We start from the raw sequence: 21,354 nt of genomic DNA on the forward strand, positions 1-21,354 counted from the left end.
CTTTCAGTATGGGAATGTCTTCTGTGGGGAAGTTGCCCAGATCAGATCACAAATTGTTATTTACTGTTCCAAAACTTAAATATGGGATGCAGCATAAAGGTAATTTGAAGACATATTATATTATGCAATGAATGATAATCTTATAGGATAGGATATATTGTTTCCTTATTCAACCATTGGAAAGATCACTTTTGGTTAATTAAACTGCAAATTACACAATCTGCTTATAGACATGTAGTGATTTATTTATAAATATTACAAAATGCATACATAGTCCAACAACCATAATGAAAACCACAGGTAATGTTCTATACAAAGCATTTTTTTTGTAATTTAGAAAAATTCTATGGGTTCTATTATGCAGAGTAAAAATACACAGATATGGTATAATAGAATCATAGATTGATTTGGGTTGGGAGGGGACCTTGAAGACCATCTGGTTCGAACCCCTGTAGCATGGGAAGGGACACCTTCCATTACCAGGTTGCTCAAAGCTCCATTGAACCTGGCCTTGAACATGGCTGGAGATGGGGCATCCACAGCTTCTCTGGGCAACCTGTTCCAGAGCCTCAGAATCCTCATAGTGAAGAGCTTTTTCCTAAGTATCTTTTCATTAAGAGCTTTAGTCTACAAAGAATAACTGCTATGCCTGATGAAACTCAAAAATCAGAGGAAGTAAAACCAAAATGATGAAGCTGTTACTGATCATAGATGTTTTAAAATTCTGCTTTATTTTGTTTTGATTTTGTGTTTTTAATTTCTTTTCCATCCACTACTATTTCTTGAAGTTGTATTGACCAAACAGTAGTAGACCACAATTCCATTATGCCATGACTATGAGAACACATGTTCCATCAACCTATATACTTTGTTCACATCTTTCTTCTTTGTGATGGCTGAGAGGGACTGAGGATAAGTAGATAAAGAAGTGAGATTAAGGACAGAAAAGTAAGAGAAATATTGGAAGAAATGGTAGGATAAAAAAGAAAAGTTGTTCTAAGCCTGGAATAAATGCCACTCTATCATAGATAAATAACGCTGACAGCAGGAGGTAGCTTTAAACTATGTTCATCCTGTTCTTACAATACAATGTGCATCACTTGAAGGTTGCCTTGGTAAGTGCTTTTAAGATTTCTGCTCAAACATAAACTTTCCAAAATATATCAGATTACTCCTTCTCAGTTCAAATACAGGTGACTGGTTTTTGAGAAAATAGTCCTCCATGACAGCCAGAAGGATGTCACTCTTCTTATAAGGTGATAAACAAACTGTTGGCTCAGCTTTGTTGAATTTATCTACTCCCAGTCAATACATTTGACATTTTTACTGACATCAGGCCTGTCCATGAAAGAAGTGGTGTGAAGCTTATAAATTATATATGCTTCAGTTCTCTGGTGCTTGTGAAGAGATTTTGCTGCTTAGCGTTTGAGTTAATGCTAACTCTTTGAAACCATAAAAAGAATTACTCTATATGAATTATTCTTAAAAGTAATCTGAATTATACATGGTTCTATAGAGGAAGAGGAATTTACATGGTTGCCTGAACTTTTTGTCCCTTTTCCTGATGTCAGTTGAAAAAATAAAGGAAAAATTATGGTGTATTTAATTATTTTTGGCTATATTTCAACACATGAATTTAAAACTGAGGTTACATGTCTATAGGGGGACAACAGTTCTCTGGAATGATAAACTTTATTATATAGAAACATTTCATATAGTTCCAAAAGTGCAAGCAAAACCATTAAATTTTGTTTGACCTGTATAATCTAAAACATTAATGAAAATGTTCTATTGCTACGCAACAGTCTTAGATAACACAGTTAGGTAATGTCTCTTGCTAATGCAGTGGTAAGATGCAAAGTATTCTTCAGTTACTTTTAGTACTCCAGAATACTAAGAGTGATAGGTTTCTCTTAATGTGTTCTTAATTAGAAAAACACTTGTTTTCTACCATCCATTGCTAGTGCTTCAGTCCTCTTGAATTTCTTTCTGAACTCCATGAGAACTTAAATGCTTATGGATAAGCACTGCTGTAGAACAAAATCATCTTCCCGAGACGTATGACTAGGAATGTTGGTAAATATGTAATATGGAGGACAACTTAAAACAGCTTTGAATTTTACCAACCTAAATGATATTCCAGGCTAATGATGAAGATGGTCAGGAGCTAGCTGACTTGATGGAGTGAATGGGATTCAATGTTGAAATTTCAACAGCTTTCTGGTTACATAATTAGTTTGGTAGTGTGATACTGCAGATCAAATATATATCAATTTATAGGGCAACTTTGATACCTTCAAAATGGGTGCATGCAGACATGGCACTTTCCTCCTTGGCAATGGTTGTATTAGAGCTGTTTTGCCATCAGCTCACAAGTTTTTGCAGGCATGAGCAAGCTGCTGCCAGCCCTGAGGGAACTGTCCCTCCACACCAAGTAGCCCTTCCAAGCTTCATCTGATGAGCAGTATGTCTTGAAAAAAAAAGCCCCAAAACCAACAAAACAAAACCCACATTAATTCCACTCAACAACATAGAGTAACAGTGCTGGATAAGCTTTTGGCTTGAGTTGTTGATTTGAGCCAGTGTTTCTGGGTGGCATCATTGGGATGTATATTGGGATGTAACTAGATGTATTGTTGTGACAATGGATGATAGAAAATTTCTCGTCTCTCCCACACATGAAAATTATTAGCCAAACACATCAGAGGTGGTGGAGAGAGGAGACATCCCTCCAATGACTCCTGAGCCGTCCGCGAGGAAGGCTGTCCCTCAGACTGACCCCGCGGGAGGTTCCAGCTCCCGCCTGGAAATGGCGCCAGCCGGTGAAACCCAGCGCCTTGCGCACACAAGAGCCTCTCTCCCGCCGGGGGACGCTGCTGCGCGTGGTTGCCACGGATTGATCCCGGCTAGAAGAGGCAGGGCGGGTGTTGCGCTCTCTCTCTCCCTCTTCTGGGCAGAGGAGGATGGGTAGATGGAGCAGAGCGGGTCCAGCGCGCCAGACGGGCGGCTGCGCTCCCCCTGTCCTCGAAGGAGCGGGCGCTGGTGCCACGGCCAGCGCGGGGGAAGGAGCCGCGCAAGTGAAGCGCGCATCCTCCATTTTGGCGAAGGGCGGGCGGAGAGTTGGCTCCCGGCGCCTGGCCGGAGCAGTCGTCCCCACCCCGCGGCACTGCCGGGGGTAGCCGGCTCCTTTTCCCGTGGGGAAGCCAGACGGAGGCTGTCCAAATGGACGCCCCGCTGCGCCTCATGTTGGTTCGAATTGGTACCAAGCTCCCCTCAGCGGCTTCCTACAAAATGGAGGACGCCACCACTACTGCCACCACCAACACCACCACCATCTCGTCCAGGAGCCATATCGGCGGCTGATATGGCGCCCTCCCCCGCGGCAGGCGGGGGCAGCAAGGCGTCCTCGGCTGAGGAGGCGCTGCTCGGCGGGGCAAGCTGCGGGGACGCGGATCAGGCGCCCTCCCTAGGAGACGTGAACTCTCCCTTTTCCCTCTGGGAACGCTTCCATTACCCATGCTCTGTCCACCATGGGAATGACCCCAGGTTCAAAACCGTGGTGAGGGAAAGGAAGGAGAGAAGTGGAGCCCTTCGGAGAAGCACTGCCAGCCCCTATGGCTCGGCGGCGGGGGACGGAGCGGGAGAGGCGAGCCCGCGCCCCACGGCCGGAGCGGTGGCGCCCGCAGGGAGCGAGCGCACGGCCAGGACGGCTAAGCGCACCCTGCCCGCGGCCGGCGGGGCGCAGCCGCCGCGGTGGCACCGAGAACTTCTGCAAGTTGCCGCTGTCAAAGAGCGGCGCGGGGAGCGCCAGCGCAACCTTTGGGTACGGGTAACGAGCCGGTCGGTGGGCAGCGATCCGGGTTCCTCAAACCTGATGGATCAAAGTGGGAAGAACCCCAAGCATGGCCAGGAGGAAGATTGGCAGTTTATAGGGTCAACCGGCTGCGGGCGGCTCTGATGGATGGGCGGCGCACCCACTCGGCTAGCCCAACGCCAGAGCCCGCCCTCTGGGAAAGCCAATGCCAGGGCAGGGAGGCGGATCTCCCCGAGCTCCCTTGGCCCGGTTCCTCCTCCCCTTCGCCAGCAGCTGCGCTTCGCCCGGGACTGGACCGAGTTAGAGTTGAGGCGCCGGAGGAGTAGCGCAGAGTGCGTGCGTCCCCCGCGGGAGGGGGGGGGGGGGGGGTTCGTGCCCGCAGGCGGTGGGGAGCCGGGTAAGGCGCGGGCACGGGGCGCTGCGCCTCACCGGGGCGGGCTGGCGGGGGGCTGGCGGCGCTTAGCTGCCCCCAGGGCGGGGATGGGAGAGCAACGCCGTGCCTCCCAGCTACCCGGCCGAAGTACCCCGCGGTGTCGCTGCCGCGCCGTCACCTCCAGCGGCGGGGGTGCGGGCGGCATCGGGGGCAATCCCGCGCATAACCATCGCGCCACGGCGGGGGGCGGTGGGGAAAAATGGGGGGCGCCCGGGGGCAGCCCCGAAGGGGGGGGCAGGGGTATTTGGGGGAAGGGCCGGGTCTGCTCTAGCGCCTCCTATTTTAACTCTCTCCCTTCCTTCCCCGCCGGGCCCTCGGCTGTTGTTCTGCCCCTGTGCCTCCCCCACCCACCGCCCTCGCAGCCCCCCCGCGGGTACCTCCCTCCCCTCCTCTCCCCTCCCCTGCCCGGCGCTCCGCGGCTCCCCTCCCGTATTGTTCGGCTGGGTCCCTCTAATGGCGGACAGGAGGCGGTAGTGCTGCTGGCCGACTGCAGGGGGGCAAACCCGAGACCAGGGGCAACTGCCGCGCGGGCGGGCGGGGGGCGCGGGCGCTCGCCCGGCGCCGGGGCCGTGCCGCTGAGGGCCCCGCGGCCCCTCCCGGCGCCGGTTCAGGGCGTATAGGGCAAGTTCGCAGGTAACACTCGCTGCTCCCCGCCGTGGGTGCCACCGCTGCCTCTCTACCCCACACTAGCGGTAGGAGTCGCCCGTTGTGGCGGCGCCCCGAGAGGGCTCCTTGTCTGTCCCTCCTTCCTTCAGCGGGGACAAGCTGCGTGGGTGTGCCATGAGGTGTACCCCACCGCCCCCGGCGAGAGCAGTGGATTTGTTTGTTTGTTTGTTTCTTTATTTATTTGAAAGATTGGGATTAAAGGGAAGTGGTGAGTGATGCAGGCAGTACCTGCCCTGGCCAGGCGATGGAAACGCTCCTTGAGGGCACTGCCTGATCCTCGCTGCCCCGTGTTAACCCCGTGTCTTTCCCTTAGGCTCCAGCCCAGTTTGGTGCAGCCTTGGCAGCGACCAACAAGGAGAGGGAGCTCCATTGTGAGTGCTATTTGTGTATCTGTTTCTGCCTTTGCTAGACCTGCTTACAGCGGGCTTGAACCATTCCCCCAGCCCCATATTCTCCGGGGGCAGGGGTGGAATGAGGTCCCTCTAGGACTGGGTGGGGAAATTCCTGGGTTCAGTAGCCGCTGCCCTGGGGCGAAGCCCCAGTAATGGCTGTGAGGCGGCTCCTCCTCGGAGTGGGCGCTGCTGCTGCAGACATCGCTCCTGCAATACCAACTCCGGCAGGCAGACGACGGGCTGCTGCCGCTGCTCACGTTACCCGGCTCGGGAGGGAGGAGGAGGAGGGCATATTTCGGGTGCCCTCTAGAGTTCTGGAGCGTGTGTGAAAATCCGTGACGAGACACCTTCAGCCATCTTGAATTTTTCTCCCCCCCTCCATTGCTCGAATCACGTGTCCCGCGTATCATCTCGAAGCTAAGAAGAGGCATGGGAGGTTTAAAATCACCCAGCAGTTTGTAATGGAGAAGCGAGCTCCATGGTCTTTTTGTGCATTCACACTGGTTCTCTGCACACGCAGATTTGTTGGGGTGGTGTTGTTGGCTTCCTTGGCTGGGCTTCTGAGCCATCTACTTTGTCCCTTCCCCAGGAAGCTGGAGGACACTGGTGAAACCCACAGGTTCCCAATAACGAGTATTTTTGGTGTTTTGTCTGTGTGGGATTTTGAGAGCAGATTTTGATCTCCGTTGGGTGTTAGGTTGGCCAAGGAGAGGCTTGTTGCCAATCCCTGTGGGTAGGACTGGGATGTAACTTGACTCTAGTTTCTGCCCTTGTAAATGTTGGGGCTGTTTTTTAGCAGCATGGGGCATTCCGAAATCGCCAAGTAGCGCAGCGAAGGAGCGAGTGAGGCTCGGGAGCTGCCGCGGTGGGCCCGGGCGCGGTGCGCGGGCTGCGCCGCCAGAGGCGCCGGCGGGCAGCGCGGCGGCTCCGCTGGGAGCGTGCAGTCCGAGAACAAAACAAAAAGGCAGCGCCTCTCTTGCCTTCTGGGTCCCTCGCTTGGTTACAGCACGGATTCAGGTATTGCGGTCTTCCCCACCACTTGTATCTAGATTTTTTTCCCCCCCGCTCTGTTTCTGCGCCTTGCTGTTTTACGTGGTAAATTTTCCAGATTCGCAGAGCTTGCAACTTTGTCACTTTTTGGTGGCTTACATATACAAAGAATAAGTGGTTCACTGCAAAGCCTCACTGCTTAGGATGAGGACATCGGATCTATATTTGTTCTGCACGTCTAAAATTACGAACTGCATCAAAGACTTGTAAGAGTTTACATGGCATGTTATCTTTAATAAAGTCATCTGTTCCAACCCTTGACTTGCTACAGCAGTTTAAAATTTTTAATAGTAATTTTTTAACTCTTACCATATCTTGGATGTAAGGCTACCATCTAATTTTATTTCTGATTCATTCATTATGCATTCCAGTCTAATAGTTGTTCTGTTTTTTCTGATTATCCTTCATGTCAAAAAAAGTTACTTCAAGGAAATACCAAGGCAAGTGATGCTTTGGAAGAAAGGGGACTGTTGTGTACTGGAGCTGGTTTGACAAAAATTATTGCAGCTTTGTGTGGCTGCTTATGAAAAGATGATAATACTACCAAGAACAGCTGTATAGCTAAGATAAACCTTTCAGTAAATGTCTTGCACAAAAGCATCTTGGTAGGTGGCACATTGTCCTCCTCCAGCTGTGATGATGGTGGTACAGCCTTCTTATGGCATGTGATAGGACCATGCTGTTCTGGGTATTTGCTTAGTGCTACAAGGTCATCTCTAGGAACCAAAATTGTCAGCCATGTTATTTGGTGGTTAAACTAAGTAACTTGTTTTAATAGAAGTCTGTCTTAATTAGAGCAATAAATTCACTTTATTATTTACTAAATTGGCTTTATATTGTTGTTATTAATTCTCTTTGACCTCAAATATATGATTGCATTCTACTGTTGCTTACCGTGTAATAACATGCTAATGGGGATTTGCTTCAGCAAGAATGTCAAAGTGGCAGTGAAAAAATGAAAGCAAGTTTCTTTGTCTTTTATAGAGCTTGTTCAAGTATGTACAGAGGGATATGCTACAAAGCTGGTACAATCTCTTTCAGATTTTTGCTAGGGTTGTTTGGTTTGGGTTTTGGTTTTTTTGGTCCTGCAGAATCATGAGTTGTCTTGTGTTTGAGAAGTTTTTATTTTGGTTTTGAAGACTAAGTGCAGAGTTACTGAAGTTCTGTCACACTGTTTGAGTTTGCATTTAATTGATGTACCCTGCAACAAAAGCGGTATGGGGAGTTCTGTTAAGAACTTGTATCAAGAATTGTTGCTAATGGAAAATTCACTGTTCATGGAGAACTATTTATTTTTCCATCACAATTAACAGTGAACTCAACCAATTTATGGAAAGGGATTGGAATTTGAAGTTCACAAGAGTTCAAAAGACTACTCAGGTGTCCAGTGTGAGAAGTTTGAGGTAATACTTGCCTCATGAGGGCCTTAAAAGCCCCCTGTGTTGCAGTGGAGTTTTGTGTCCACTGAAATTGTGTTCAGCTCCACAGCTGGAAGTGTTTTCTTTTCAACTTCTTCTTAACTTTGTTTCAGTGATTTAATCTTAGTAGTTGAAGGCTCTTTGTGGCTAACTGGGTTGCTTGCTTACACGTTAAAGTTCAGATGAAGCTTAGCTTGTATTCCATATTTATAGCTTGCCCTATGTGCTGCTGGCAGATATGGCTGGCAGTACATGCCAACTTGATGTATGAATGATTTACTCAATTTAGATGCTACTATTTACATTCTTTATTTTATACCAAGATTTGCAAGTTTGTCAGATAGCGTTTTGTACTTCTAAGAGAAATTTTTGGTGGAAGGAAGAAGTTTGAGACTTCTGGAATGCAGTTGCATGTTACGGCTTCTTCAGTTAGGACTTTCACTATATTGATTTTGATAGCATAGTTTTACAGCAGGATTCCAGCCCCTCCTGTTTGTTGCCCATTCTGTGTGTATTGGTGTAAATGCACTTTACTGGGACTATTCATCCTGTCACCTATTTTGGGAGAGAAGTGCTGATTCATGTGTGTGATGGTTCTCAGGCGTTTCTGTGGTTTCTAATGCACAAACAAGCTTTGCATCTTTGCTATCATGTGAATCTCCATCCCTTACCCCCTACTCAGATGGTTAAGCAGCATTCACTGCTGCTGTGGTTGGCTGGGTTGAATACAATCCCGTGTGTGCCCGTTGGCCCAGGAAGGCCGATGGCATCCTGGCCTGGATCAGCACTGGTGTGGCCAGCAGCAGCAGGGCAGTGACCGTCCCCCTGCACTCAGCACTGGTGAGGCCACAGCTCCAATCCTGTGTTCAGTTCTGGGCCCCTCACTGCAAGAAAGACATTGAGGGGCTGGAGCATGTCCAGAGAAGGGCAGCGGAGCTGGAGAAAGGTCTGGAGCACAAGTCCTGTGAGGAGCAGCTGAGGGAGCTGGGGGTGTTCAGCCTGGAGCAAAGGAGGCTCAGGGTGGACCTCATCACTCTCTGCAACTGCCTGAAAGGAGGGTGCAGCTGGATAGGAGTTGGCCTCTTCTCCAGGTTACAAGTGACAGAACAAGATGGCCTCAAGTTGCACCAAGGGAGGTTTAGATTGGATTTTTTTGGAAAATTTTTTCACTGGAAGGGTTGTCAAGAATAGAAACATGATTCCTAGGAAAGTGGTGGAGTTGCCATCCCTGAAAGTAATTAGAAGATGTGTAGGTGTGAAATGTAGGGACATAATTTAGTAGTGAACATGATGATGTCAGTTTAATGGTTGGACTTGATCTTATGTGTGTTTTCCAACCTAAATAGTTCTATGATTTCAATGCCACTTATTTATACTTAAATGATTTTGACAATTGAAAACTTTTCTTTTCCATGAACTTCTAGAAGTTATGAATTTCATATGTATTCTGTGAAACTCAATGCCACTAGAGTTCAATAAGACACACACACACAAAGAGTTTGATTATATGTGTGTATGTATGAGAACATCAGCAGTTGCAGTAGAGGAGATCAGTGACTGTCCTTTATGGACAGGGTCCACTGAGGGTTTCTTGTCCCTTCACCTGAAGTATCTCTTGGACACGACATGTCAATGATGATAGTTGTTTTCTTGCTCTGGATTGCTATCAGAAGAAAATTATTTCAATCAATGGTTATAATATAGATTTTATTAATCCAACATAAGTAAAATCTATAGAGATTGTTAATTTTTGTGTTCAAGTGACAGTTTCTAGTGACAAGATTGCTACCAACATATTTTTCAAATTGCTCTTGATTCAGAGGGCATTTGTACTTCGTAAGTTTGTTGTCATGCTTAAATTCTTAATTTTTGTCCATGTTTCCTAAATCTTTTGGGATTAGCTTTACCACAACTTCTTTCTCTGCCCCTTTCTCACCATCAGCTATTAAGAGAATAATCTTGTAGGGATAGCAGGGACTCATCACAGAGGTGGGATGCAGAAGCAAGTGTTCAGTGATCTTAGAGTAGCTGCAATACTGGTTTGAAACACTCAGGTGATGTCAGTGCTCTAGCCAACCATACTGAGAGTCAGTAGCACAAGAGGATTTTGTTTGGGTTTTTTAAGTTTGTCTGAGATGGGACTACTTAATGGTGTTTGCTGTTGTGCAAAACTATGTGTTTGGGTCTCTAAAAAATACAATGTGTAATATGTTACTCTTTATTTAAAAGGTTTATGAACTTTATTGTACGGGTTCTTTAACCCTTACAAGACGATCAGAATCAGCATCATTGTAGCTTCCAAAGGCTGTAATACTGACATTTGTGTACCTAGTTTTGTACAGAAGTCTATTCAGGCATACTCCCTGCTCATCAGTTTTAGCCCCAGCACATGCTAAGCAGAATGTCATCTCAGTTCTACCTTTCCCCCATGGAATAGCTTGTACAGTAGCCATGTATGCTTGGGCACATGCTGCCACTTGGGCACTGATGTGGACAACAGCTGCTTCAATATTTGAATCAGAGCTACTGATGTAACTTCTGCTGGGCTAGATCATTAGGAGAAATCAGTGGCATTATTTGTGTTTGTGTTGGTTTCTACATTTAGTTTCCTCTAATCTTTTGCTGTGAAAGATGGTATTGAAGAAGATAGAAAATCATGCACATAGAATTGTATGGGTCATGGCGAATTTTACTAATTGAGGGCTGCTTGCAACTCACAGTCAGTCCAAGAAGCATGGACATCTTTGTTTTCCTCTTGCAGGCTTTTGTTGGAAGTGTACTGGCATCTTACCTTTCTTTAAGCTCTTCAGTGCAATGCAGCCATACTGAATGTTAAAAAAAGTTAATTCATTTGAGTTAATTCATAATGCAACTGTGCTTTTTTTTTTCTTTTGCTTTTTGTTTTCCTCTCTCCTTGAAAGTAACCTCGGTGAAAACCTTACTTCTTGGAGTTCCTTTTCCTTAGATCTGTGTAAGATCTTTCCAGCTTGATATTTACTCCTAGTACTACATCAGATTTCTCTAAAAGTCACTTTGTTCATTTCATTCATAAACTCAGCTGTCATGCCTGTATGGATGACCTTCAAGTCTCTCTCTCTTTTCCAGACTTGCTGCCCTCTAAACTAGCTAAATCTCTGTGTGCACTTTTGACTTCTCTTTGTGGACGTCTGACCTTTAGCTAGGCTACTATTGCAAATGAAAACTGTGCTGTTGCTTGTAGACAGTAGTGTCGTGACATCTTTGATTCAAGCCCATAATCTAGCCCTGGTTTTAGACAAAGCACACACTCTTCTAACAAAGACTGTAGATTTCTCCCACATATTAAGTGGTGTCTTAACTGTTAATCACCAGTTAGGTGTTTGTTATTCAGTTGTGTTAAAAGATCACAAGAGTACAAGATCATACCTTTGATCTCTGTATCCTGTCGTAACAATTTTTCTTAACAGATGTGATAAGAATGATCCTGCTCTGTTGATATGGACCCAGAATCCTATACCGGAGTGCTTTCCTGGACTTCTCTTTTGACTGTCTGATCTTTTTGCCTTCTGCATTTTATGGCGATAAAACCAACAGGTTTTGCTTACCTTTAATCTAATGTTGGGATTTAACTGTGAATGGTACTATCTGTTTTTTGTTGTTAATGAGATTGTAAGTGCTGTTTAGGAAGTGACATCATGGGCAGTTAAACAATTTCATTCATTCTCCTGTGATGCTCCTCAAGCTTGGAGAAGTGCACTCTTACAAGCAAGCCAGTTGCAACCTGTTAATGCAAAAGAACCTCACTTTAGGAAATAAAACCTACTGAAAACAAACCCCAACCACCACCTTTCCTGTCACCCTGGGACTCAAAACACACCATCCTTAGAGAAAGAACTATTTGTAACCATTGTTTATGGTGGTGCTGTTTCCTTGTATTCTCATTTTTGTCTCTCTCCATCTGTTGCCCCTTATGTTTAGATTGTTTGCTCTTTGAACAGTTTCACTCTGTGTTTGCACAGTGGCTAGCATGATGTGGTCTACAGCTTTGGCTCCTGAGAGTCTGTGATAACAGTTGTGATCTATGGGTGTGGTATTGGTGTCTTTTTTTTCTTTGTGTGTGTGTATGGAAAAGGGAAGAAGACCTAGTGTTCTGTTGTACCTGAGATAATGTAGTTCTGTTTGAACAACAATTGATTGTTAATATGCCAATCTATAAATGTTTAAGAATTCTTATTAAGCTGGCAGAATTTACCAGACATCTTTTGAGTTTATAACTAGTGTTTGCACATATGCATGTTTGGGATTTTGTTTATTATAAAAATTATTAGTAGTAGCAGTAGTTTTTCTTGTAAGGGTGGTTATGTTTTTTGAAAAAAAAATTGTTAATTCAGGAAATGATGTTTTGTTCTGGTTGGTGATGCCTCATTAAGGAAGCCAAGTAGTATCTAGAGAGGCCAGGTAAGAAGTCCTTTGTAATCTATGTAATAAAAGAAGAAATGACAATTTAGAAATGAAAATGGAGAGGACAACAAAGGTGATTTGTTTTTTACCAGAAGCAAAATTTGGATATTTGCCATCGCTGTGGTGTTTGACCATCATTATGTATACTTCTATCCAAAGAATTAACAAAGAGAAATACTGAGATGACTGAAATGGTCTGACTGATATGTGTATAGTATAGTAATGATCTGAACTAAATTCAGCTTTTTTTAGTAATTTAAAAGAGCCATAAAGTTTGGAGAAGCAACACAAGAATTATTTAAGAAGAAGTGGAAAACATGCTTTCTATTAACAGACTTCAGGAACTCAGTCTATTCCTCAAATAAAAGAGAATAGATTAGGCTATGACTTTATCCTAATCTAGGAGAGATTGAGCACCCAATAACATGTTAGATAATTGGGTGTGCTTCTTCCATCTCCCTTTCCAGCTCCAGTGTTAAAGGCTGAATTTCTTAGTGTCAGTTATTGCCTAAGCAGTACAAAATCAAACAAGAAACAGTGTGTAGCTATTCAGCAGGTACAAGAACTAGAAGATGGAATAGCTTATTGAGGCATCACTTTTTTCTTTTTAGGCAAAAGTTTATAGAGGATTTGAAAAGCTCCCTGCTAGGAAAGTTAATAGTTTGGTTTTTTTTTTTTGTTTTTTTTTTTTTTTTTTTTTTTTTTTAAGGCTCAGACAATACTTCCAGTTGCATATGTGGATTCAAAAGATGAAATATTGGCTTAAAACAAATACTACTTTGTATATTTTTCATGGGTTTAAATTTAATGTATATATCCTTGGTTGTATGACCATTTAAACCAAACTAACTTAGGTTTGCCATTGTCCTTTCCTGTTTGTACCAACATCAGCCTTTTTTGGCTTTTTTGATTGTTTTATGTTTTTGATTTTCGGAGTCAATTTAGGTCCATGAATCATCACAATGAAATTTGGGGGTAAGCAGCTATGTAGGTGTAGAGTACTTGCTCTTGTCTTTTTGTGTTTCCGCTTTCTACCATCTTAGCTCCCACGATGGACTGGCTGTTAGAATCCTTAAACAGCTAGGGAGAAAGGGGAAAGGAGTAGGAATTCAAAACCATAGTAGTCCTGTCCAGGACTGGATGTGGTTTGTAGCTGTGGAACTACTGTGGCCCTAACAAATACGATATGCATCTTATTTAAAAATAAGACTACCTTTTACATTTTAAAGCAGTTGGATAACCTGGAGTCTTGATTGCATAATGTAACTTGTAGCAGCCAGTGCAGCTGTGAAAACCTATCATACGTACTTGCCTTGCTGACCAGATCTGTTCTTGCCTTGGATTTAGTTTCCCATCAACCTTACCTCCTATAGAACATGAACGATTTTGTGGCTGTTTTTTTTTTAATTTTCTCCCATTTCTTTTCCTATCACATTTTGTTTATGGTGATAAGTTTTTTCTTTCCTTTGTTACACTGTAGCTTCATTGTCTATTTGATCTTAGTCTGGGTAAGATGGGTTTCCCTCCTCCGTATAGCATAATATTAACTCTTTTAAATTCAGTTTTCTTTGTTCTGAATTACTTGATGCAATGAATACTAATCACTGCAAATAAATGGTGTTGAAGAAGCTTGTCCATACCAGGCCCAAAATGCTAGGTTGTAAGCCAATACTTGATTATTTCTCAGGGATGAAAAATCTGGTTGAGGCTTTAACTGATGTTAGTTATGCTAAAGGCAATTATAATGGTCTGTCTGCAAACTCGTTCATTAACGGACTTTGGCATGACAGTTTTTCCTCTTTCTAAGCATATGCAAAAATAAAGTATTTTAGAAGCATTAGTCAAAAAGATTTGTGCAGTCAGGCACTGAGAAGTGGTGTGCCATTAGGCATGCTGGATACCAGCTACCCATTCAGAGCTACTTGTTCATGGGTTATACATATATGAGTGTAGATTAAATGCTAGTTTAAAATAAAAATTTAAAAATCCCAACCAATTAAGAAGAAGCACTAATGAAGAATAATGTTACAAGTCCATATTGTTAGTTAAAAAGTGTTTTCATTTCCAGAATGTTTGGGAATAGTACAATCTGGGCACTTATAGGATAGAAGACAGCTTTGGCTAGTCCTGGTGAACAGCAAGTTAAACATGAGTAGTGCACCGTAGCAGGATGAATGTAAGCAGCATACTGGACTGAAAGAAGCAAGGTGGTAGCCAGCAGTTTAAAGAAAGTGATTGTTCTGCGCTGTCTTATACTGGGAGAACACATCTACAGTATTTAGTCTGGTTTTGGTTAGACTCTGTCCTAATGAAGATAGGGATATTCTAGAGTAAGCCCAGTGTAAGACCAGAGTGATTGAACACATAACAAAGAAAGAAAAGCTGAGAAAGAGGAGTGTGTTCAGTCTAAAGAGAAGGCTGAAGGGACAGGTTACTGCTGTGTTCAACTAATTAGTGGGAAAATAGAGAGAAGACAAAGCCAAGCTCTTCTCTGAGATACCTTTTGGTGCAATGGCAGGTAATAGGCATAAGTAGCAACAGGGGTAATAGTTGTGAATAGCTAAGATAATCAAACGTTGGGAAATTCTTGCTCTTGAGATTTCTGTTCTTTCTGGTCTCTAGTTGCTTGTTCACATTTGCTTGGTTTATATATGATTGGCTGTACATCCAATTTTTTGTAACTTGACAAATTTGAAAGATGGTGTGCTATTTGTGTATACCAGATTTTTTTTAAATGCTGACAAAAATTAGGGACTTCATAGATTTGAATTCTCAGTTAATCTTCATTGCTCTGTGTGGAGCAAAAGTAAGGCATATTTTTGAAATGTGTGCTGTGACCCACTGACACCAATGGCCTGTGTTCTATTGCCCAGGCCTGACATCTAAATAAATGTATTGTTCCTGTGTCTGTTTCTGATCTAGTCATTCAGTATTTGTTTTTGCTATTAAGTGTTGCATTTTTTAAAGTTAAGATCCATCAAATGACAACTTGACTCTTTCCATGCTGTATTAATGCCACTTTCTATTTATTTTTCAGGATTTTACATGTCATTTTCCTGCTTTCCAATCTCTAGCATAGTGTTTCTCTACTGTTTCTGTATTCCCTTTCCACTTAGCCATCTTTCATGTCCGTTGCTGTGGCCTAGTGTTGCCTTTTTTCTGGAAACAGACAAATGTTTGGCTATAAGTAATAGATAAGCATTTATTGTATGTCCTTTGTTTTCTGTCTTGCTTCACCTTTCTATTCCATTTATAATAAAGGACATCCTTAAGGAGCATCTTGCTGCTTGAGTAGTTGGTAAAATTTACTGTCTACCACATTACACATGAATGGCTTTTAAGGCTAGAAATGGTGCTGTGTTCTTGCTGATCAGTGTGTTTCCAAGATTAAACAGCCATGAAATACATAGAAAGTGTGCGGATAAGGAGGGAGAGACATGTTAGCGTGGCTGCCCTAAAACAGTGTTGGTCAACTGTATGATTTTGATTTGCCATGAATTCTTATGCCAGGTGCTGTTTATTCTTTGATGAGTAGTCTTGAGAATTACTGGTACTTGTTTTAGATACCCCTTCATGGAATTAAGTTTGAGGTTGACTCTGTATTTTGATTCTGTTTGTGCACGCAAGGAAGCATTTCTTTGCATTCATTGAGTAGGAAGACTCAAGAAAGAGCCTGTGTTGAGCAAAATTGTTCAAGTATGCCTGGAAGCATCAGTTGGAAAACAGATGTCAGCATTCACAGGTGACAGTGGTGGCTGTAGTTCAGTTAAGATGCTCAGAAGATATCAAAGTTTGAATGCTTTTGGTAAGCTTTAGCTTATTATAGTTATTCTTGTGAATAAAACTAAAATTTATTGACTTGCTTCACAATATTTGACTAAGTAGATCTTGCCCTTTTATTGTTCTTAGTTTCTGTCTCTGCTGGATTACAGGTCTTTTCATATGCTTTTTTGTTGAATTCTCTGAAATCTGCATGACAAACACACTTTTAGTAAGCTAATTTCTTCAATCCGTACAATTTCTTTCAAAATCAGAGCAAATAATTAAATTTGAAGCAGCTCCAAACCTACTGGAAAATAAATTCTGAAGTAATGTCTCAAAACTGAAGTAGTGAGATATACCGGGCTTTTGTAATGATGGTACTTAGATGAACAGGTAAATTAGATTTGTGAACATAAACTTAGTATCCTGTTCCTGAAAGCTTTTACCCATGTTCTGAAACACCAGCAATATAAATACATTGATGGGTTTGTGTTAAATATTACTCAGACTCTTTAATTAGCTTGTATAGTAATTTAAGACCCTTGTTTTGCTTTGGTGTTGTGAATACTTGCACTTGAGGTTAGCCCAAAATATGCAAGTATTCCTGTTGAACTTATTACCATGATTTGTGGTGATGAGTATAGATGAAATAGTTGAGTCATTGTGGCATTAATGTAATATCTGAGGCTTGCTTAAAACCTTGCTTGCTTTAGATACACAACTCAGTGTGGCCAGTGGATATACATGTTGTAACATTCAGCCTGTTGCTGTTTGCTGTGTTGTCAGTGGGCACATGCATGTTGGATTGTTTTATGTCGTAGTTGCTGTCAGGCTATAGCATTTCTGTCTGTGGCCATCAGCTTGTTATTGTCATTGTCTGCTGAAGTGATCTTTGTGCTGAAGTTCAGAGCTGTGGCACCAACCTTGATATGTTCAGGCACAGCTGTAGTGTTCTTGCACAGAAATTGTTCGTTTGGGGAACTGATTTGTCTGGAAAGGATTCCAGCAGGAAAGTCTCTTTTGTCTGGTTATATGTGTGGTTGCAGAAACAGCTGTGCCACATGATAGCATAGCAATGAGACTGTGGACCTAGTAACTTCAGAAGTGTTAAAACTTTTGTTAGAGATGTAACAGTAAATAAGAGCTACCAGGTATCCAAGGCATATCTGAACATAAAAAGCTAAGGCTGATGGCTGAATACCCCTCAGGAAGGATATAAGGGGGAAAAAAACCCACAAACCAAAACAGTTATGTGGTTGCCTGTTTATATCTGGTGACCTGCAACTGCTTTGTATCTAACTTGGAGTTATATTCACATAGGTAGGAGTCTCTCCATACACAGTATATATCATTTACTATGCCCAAATTGAGACTGTAGTAGTAGCATGCAGATTCAGCTTAAAGCTGCCTTAAATTACAACTTTTTAAAAATCCTGGGCTACTTGTGTTTTTCTAGCAGTTTTCACTTCTTATATGTGGATATAGTTGAGTTACTAGTTTACTTCAGTTGCAGTGAAAAAGTGCTACTTTTAGGTGATTTTAATTGGAGTGATTTAGTTTGTTTTTGGGGTGAACTGTGGCATACATTCAGCCAGCCACTGGGTTGATGGTTCATACCCCGAGAAAGCTGTGGTTCGTGGGTTGCATCTGGCTGTGTAGGGAATGAATGTTCCTGAGCTGTAGCAAGACATTAAGCTAGAGAGCTTCTTGATAGCTGCTTTGCAGATAGTCTGTACTGAGTTTGTGATCATCAGACATAAGGAAAGTCAAGTGATAAGTGTTTTTCTGTAATAAAGAGAGGAACTTTAGAAAGTAGCTGAATTAAGGAATTAATTGATACTATAGTCAAATGAATGTCAGGGTCAGGAAGTGGCCATTAGAACTGGATAGCCTCACAGAACATCAGGACATGTTCAGTAAGTCTCTAACCCTTATACCAAAATGTTGGCAAAATGAAGTCAGCTTGACAGCCATAGGCTGAAATTTAGATTTTTTGGGTAAATGGGTAGAGTTTCCGTGAGGCTAGTGATATTTCTTTTGTATGTAAGAAGATTATTATTACTCTCCTTCTCCTAAGTTAGGGTAATTGCTGTACTAGGCAAATAGACAATTGGGTAACTTGTTTGCAACATGGATGTCTAGGAATAGAAGCTTTCCAGTTAAAGCTTGTTTTTTCTGCAGGTGTATTCTGGTTTTCAGCTGGCTGGCCAAGAACCACTTGTTTCCTTTGAACCACTGTGTTTAAGTCATCAATGCATTTATTCCATGTTTGCCCAATCCCTGTTGGAACTGGTTGGCATTTCTAACCTCTGTAGCTTTCTACAGCAGTGACTCCCAATTTACAAAATGTTTTCATGCACAATAGATTATTAAGGCTTTTTAATTATTTAATTTGGCACCTTTTTGTTCTTGCAAAACACTGGGCAACTCTTATCATCTGTATTTTTTTTATTCTTTCAGATTTAGGATCTTCTTGAATTGTTTTTGTTTCAAAGAGAAGCGTTTTCCATGAGTATAAATTGTTCATAAAAAACTCATCTGTTTTTCCCTTTCTCTGAAAAGTGAGTGATCTGAACATCTCATGATGAGCAAGATGCTGGTGAAGTATGTTTTTTTCATAGTAACAAATGTGCTTTGTTTTATTTGATTCTTTTTTTTTTTTTCCTCTTTGGTTGTTGATGATTGAGTAGCTTTGATTTGAAAGAGAGAGAGTTGCAACTGGGATTGTAAATTATGTGTATTCTTTCTTCCCCCCTCCCCCTCGCTCCCTGTTCATTACCTTGGATTTATCACTAGTGTTTTTTCCTGCCACACTGCTTTACAATCAGTTTATGTTTTCAGCTGCTGTGAATAAGTTTATATGATTAGGAAGCACTCATTTTGGGAGTCACTGTCTCTTTGGCTGACTTACATACGTTGATCTCTGTAATTTTATTTTGGAACCCCTGGGGTAACTTGTCTTTATTGTGGTAACAACAAACAACACATGATGTTTTTCTCTTTAAATTATTACAAATCCCCCAGAGAACATCTTCTCAAAATCTTTGTTATAGATAGTTTCCACAGCAGTCTTCACTGAGTACAGTGTTTGAATCCCTTTTGGAAGAGTTTAGTGGGATATACCTGTTTAATCACAGTTGGTCTAAAAGTATGTGAACCTTTCAAATGATTTTGGCAGTAGTCCTGTGAGACAGTACCTTTTCATTGTAAAATTTGTGTTGCTCCCCTCCCGTACGTTTTTTTTGATGTATTTATTCAGCTGTAGTTTCTATCAGTTTATTTAGTGATAGAGATAGGACTGCAGTCTGAGTAATTGTTCTTGCCTACTGCTTAAGTAATTGGTTGCAGATACTGAAATAAAAAAAAAAAAAATTGCTGACTGCCTTTAGAAATCTTAAGTGACTTCCACAAGGCCCTAGTGATTTGTTCTGAAATCCTCTTGTGTTAGCACTTTGATGCAACATTTTTCCTCTGACCTGACCTATAGAAAGAGAGCTTAGATGTGATCTTCCCTGATCTTTTCCTTACTGAACATCAGTGCAAAGAATTTATTCTGTGTTTTCTGGTTCAGGCTTCGTGGATGCTCTTTTACTTCAGGAAAATTTTACTGATTGTAAAATTGACAAGAATTGGGATTTTAGACAGTTGCTCTGACATAGGGCAGTAGCCTGTTTCTATCGAAAAGGTGTATGAAATGTATATAAAACATCCCCCCAGTATGATTCCAGCACTTCTGTAGGTCAGACGCTTCCTGCTAGTAGTCTCTGTTGGGTTTTTGGAGTCTTTTTGGGCTGGTTGTATGCATAATATAGTGAGTTTTATAAATGGCTTTCATGCTTTCAAGCTTTTTGTTCTAGTTGCTCCACACTGGGGTTGTTCTTTCTGAAGCCAGATGTTGAAGTAATGAGATTTTTTGTATTTTAATTTTTTATTCCCCTGGGAATTTAAATACGCTTTTCTGGAGTGCTGTCTGGATAATTACACCTTGAAATATGTTGCATGGCTCAAGAATTCTCTAGGTGGTTGAAGTTGGTTGTGTTAAAAAAATTTTTCCCATCATTCAGTGATGGGCTGATTTTACTTTCCCCCCTCCCCTAGTTTGCACAACAGTAGTTAAAAGTAGTTAAAACAGCAGTTAAACAGTAGTTAAGAAGTTATGGTGAATAGTTATCTCACCATAGTGAGATAATGGGAATGAGACTACTTTGCAGTCTCATGCTCATTATCTCACCTATGGTATCACTGGTTGAGTGGAAGTGATTGGTAGTATACCATTAATGGGCTGTTTCTTCTGCTTGGGATGTGCAATTTAAAAGTAGTTCAGTATCTCTTGAGGTAAATAATTTAGTTATGATACTGTGCTTTCCTAGCAGAAAGTAATATTCTTTTCACTGAGGCAAATAAGTCTTTTTCTTTTTGTTCCGATATTTGTGTCTTAGGATACGGTCTCCTAAATTTTGTCTGTTTACGTTTGAAGATGTCTCAGTTATGCATTATTTCCAAAGTAGTCTTTCAAGTTTTTCCTTTTTGTATTTGGGCTTATAGCACTGATAGGGAAACATCTGTACATGCTGGTCCTACTTTGGATGTCTGTTTCCAATGTCCTGTTGTGGTGGAACTGCGGTTTTAACCAGATTTTAGTGACTCCTTTTGACTTTTGTGTTTTTACTCCAAGTGTACATAACTGACTTGGATCTTCTGTTGCCTTCATTCCACATGTTATTAATGGCACTTGGTAAAGGCATTTATATTCCAGTTTCTGCTTTTGTTAAAGCAAAGTTGATTTTTTTTTTTTTTTTAGGTACTCATACATCTCATCTGGGTTTCTGGTATTCATGATAACTTTTAACTCTCTTATCATTCATCAGTGGAATTGACCCTACAAGTATTACTTAGCTGTCTTAAGAGCTGTAGTAGCTGTCATCATTCTTAAGAAGTGCCTGCATTTTGTCTCTTATTTCTTCCAGCAATTAAGCCTTGAACAAAGCAATGGGATCGTAATTTATTTCAGCCTGAAGACTTAACAGGTGAGTGATGTAGCTTAAGTTAACAGGGACACACAAGGCCTGGTTCAGGAAGGGCTGTTGAATATTGGTAATGCTCCTGTTTCTGTCCAGATGTGATTTTGGTGTCTATGTACCACTACAAAGCCTTGAGCTTGTTCTTCAGCAGTATTGAACTTGCATTTTCTGCAAACTAGGTCTCACTATTTTGTGGGTTGTTTTCTCGTTGTTGGTTGGTTGGGATTTTTTGTTTGAGGTGTTTGTTGCGTTGTTTTTTTATTATTTGGTTTTGTTGTTGTTGAGTTGGGCGTTTGTTTTGTTAGTTGGTTGGGAGTTTGTTTTGTAAGTTGGTTGGGTTTTTTTCTGTTTCAGTTTA

The 21,354-nt window shown here is 42.0% G+C and overlaps 1 protein-coding gene across 1 annotated transcript in view; it reads left to right on the forward strand.

The window, feature by feature from the left end:
- The first annotated feature begins 3,755 nt into the window (after nt 1-3,755).
- Nucleotides 3,756-21,354, forward strand: part of ZMYM2 (zinc finger MYM-type containing 2) — an 86,819-nt gene continuing 69,220 nt past the window's right edge. The window contains exon 1 of the mRNA XM_053934166.1: nt 3,756-3,823. The gene's annotated coding sequence lies outside the window, so the exon portion shown is untranslated. The remainder of the gene's footprint in view (nt 3,824-21,354) is intronic.

Source organism: Vidua chalybeata, chromosome 2, assembly GCF_026979565.1.
Source record: "Vidua chalybeata isolate OUT-0048 chromosome 2, bVidCha1 merged haplotype, whole genome shotgun sequence".
NCBI classification, from domain to species: domain Eukaryota; kingdom Metazoa; phylum Chordata; class Aves; order Passeriformes; family Viduidae; genus Vidua; species Vidua chalybeata.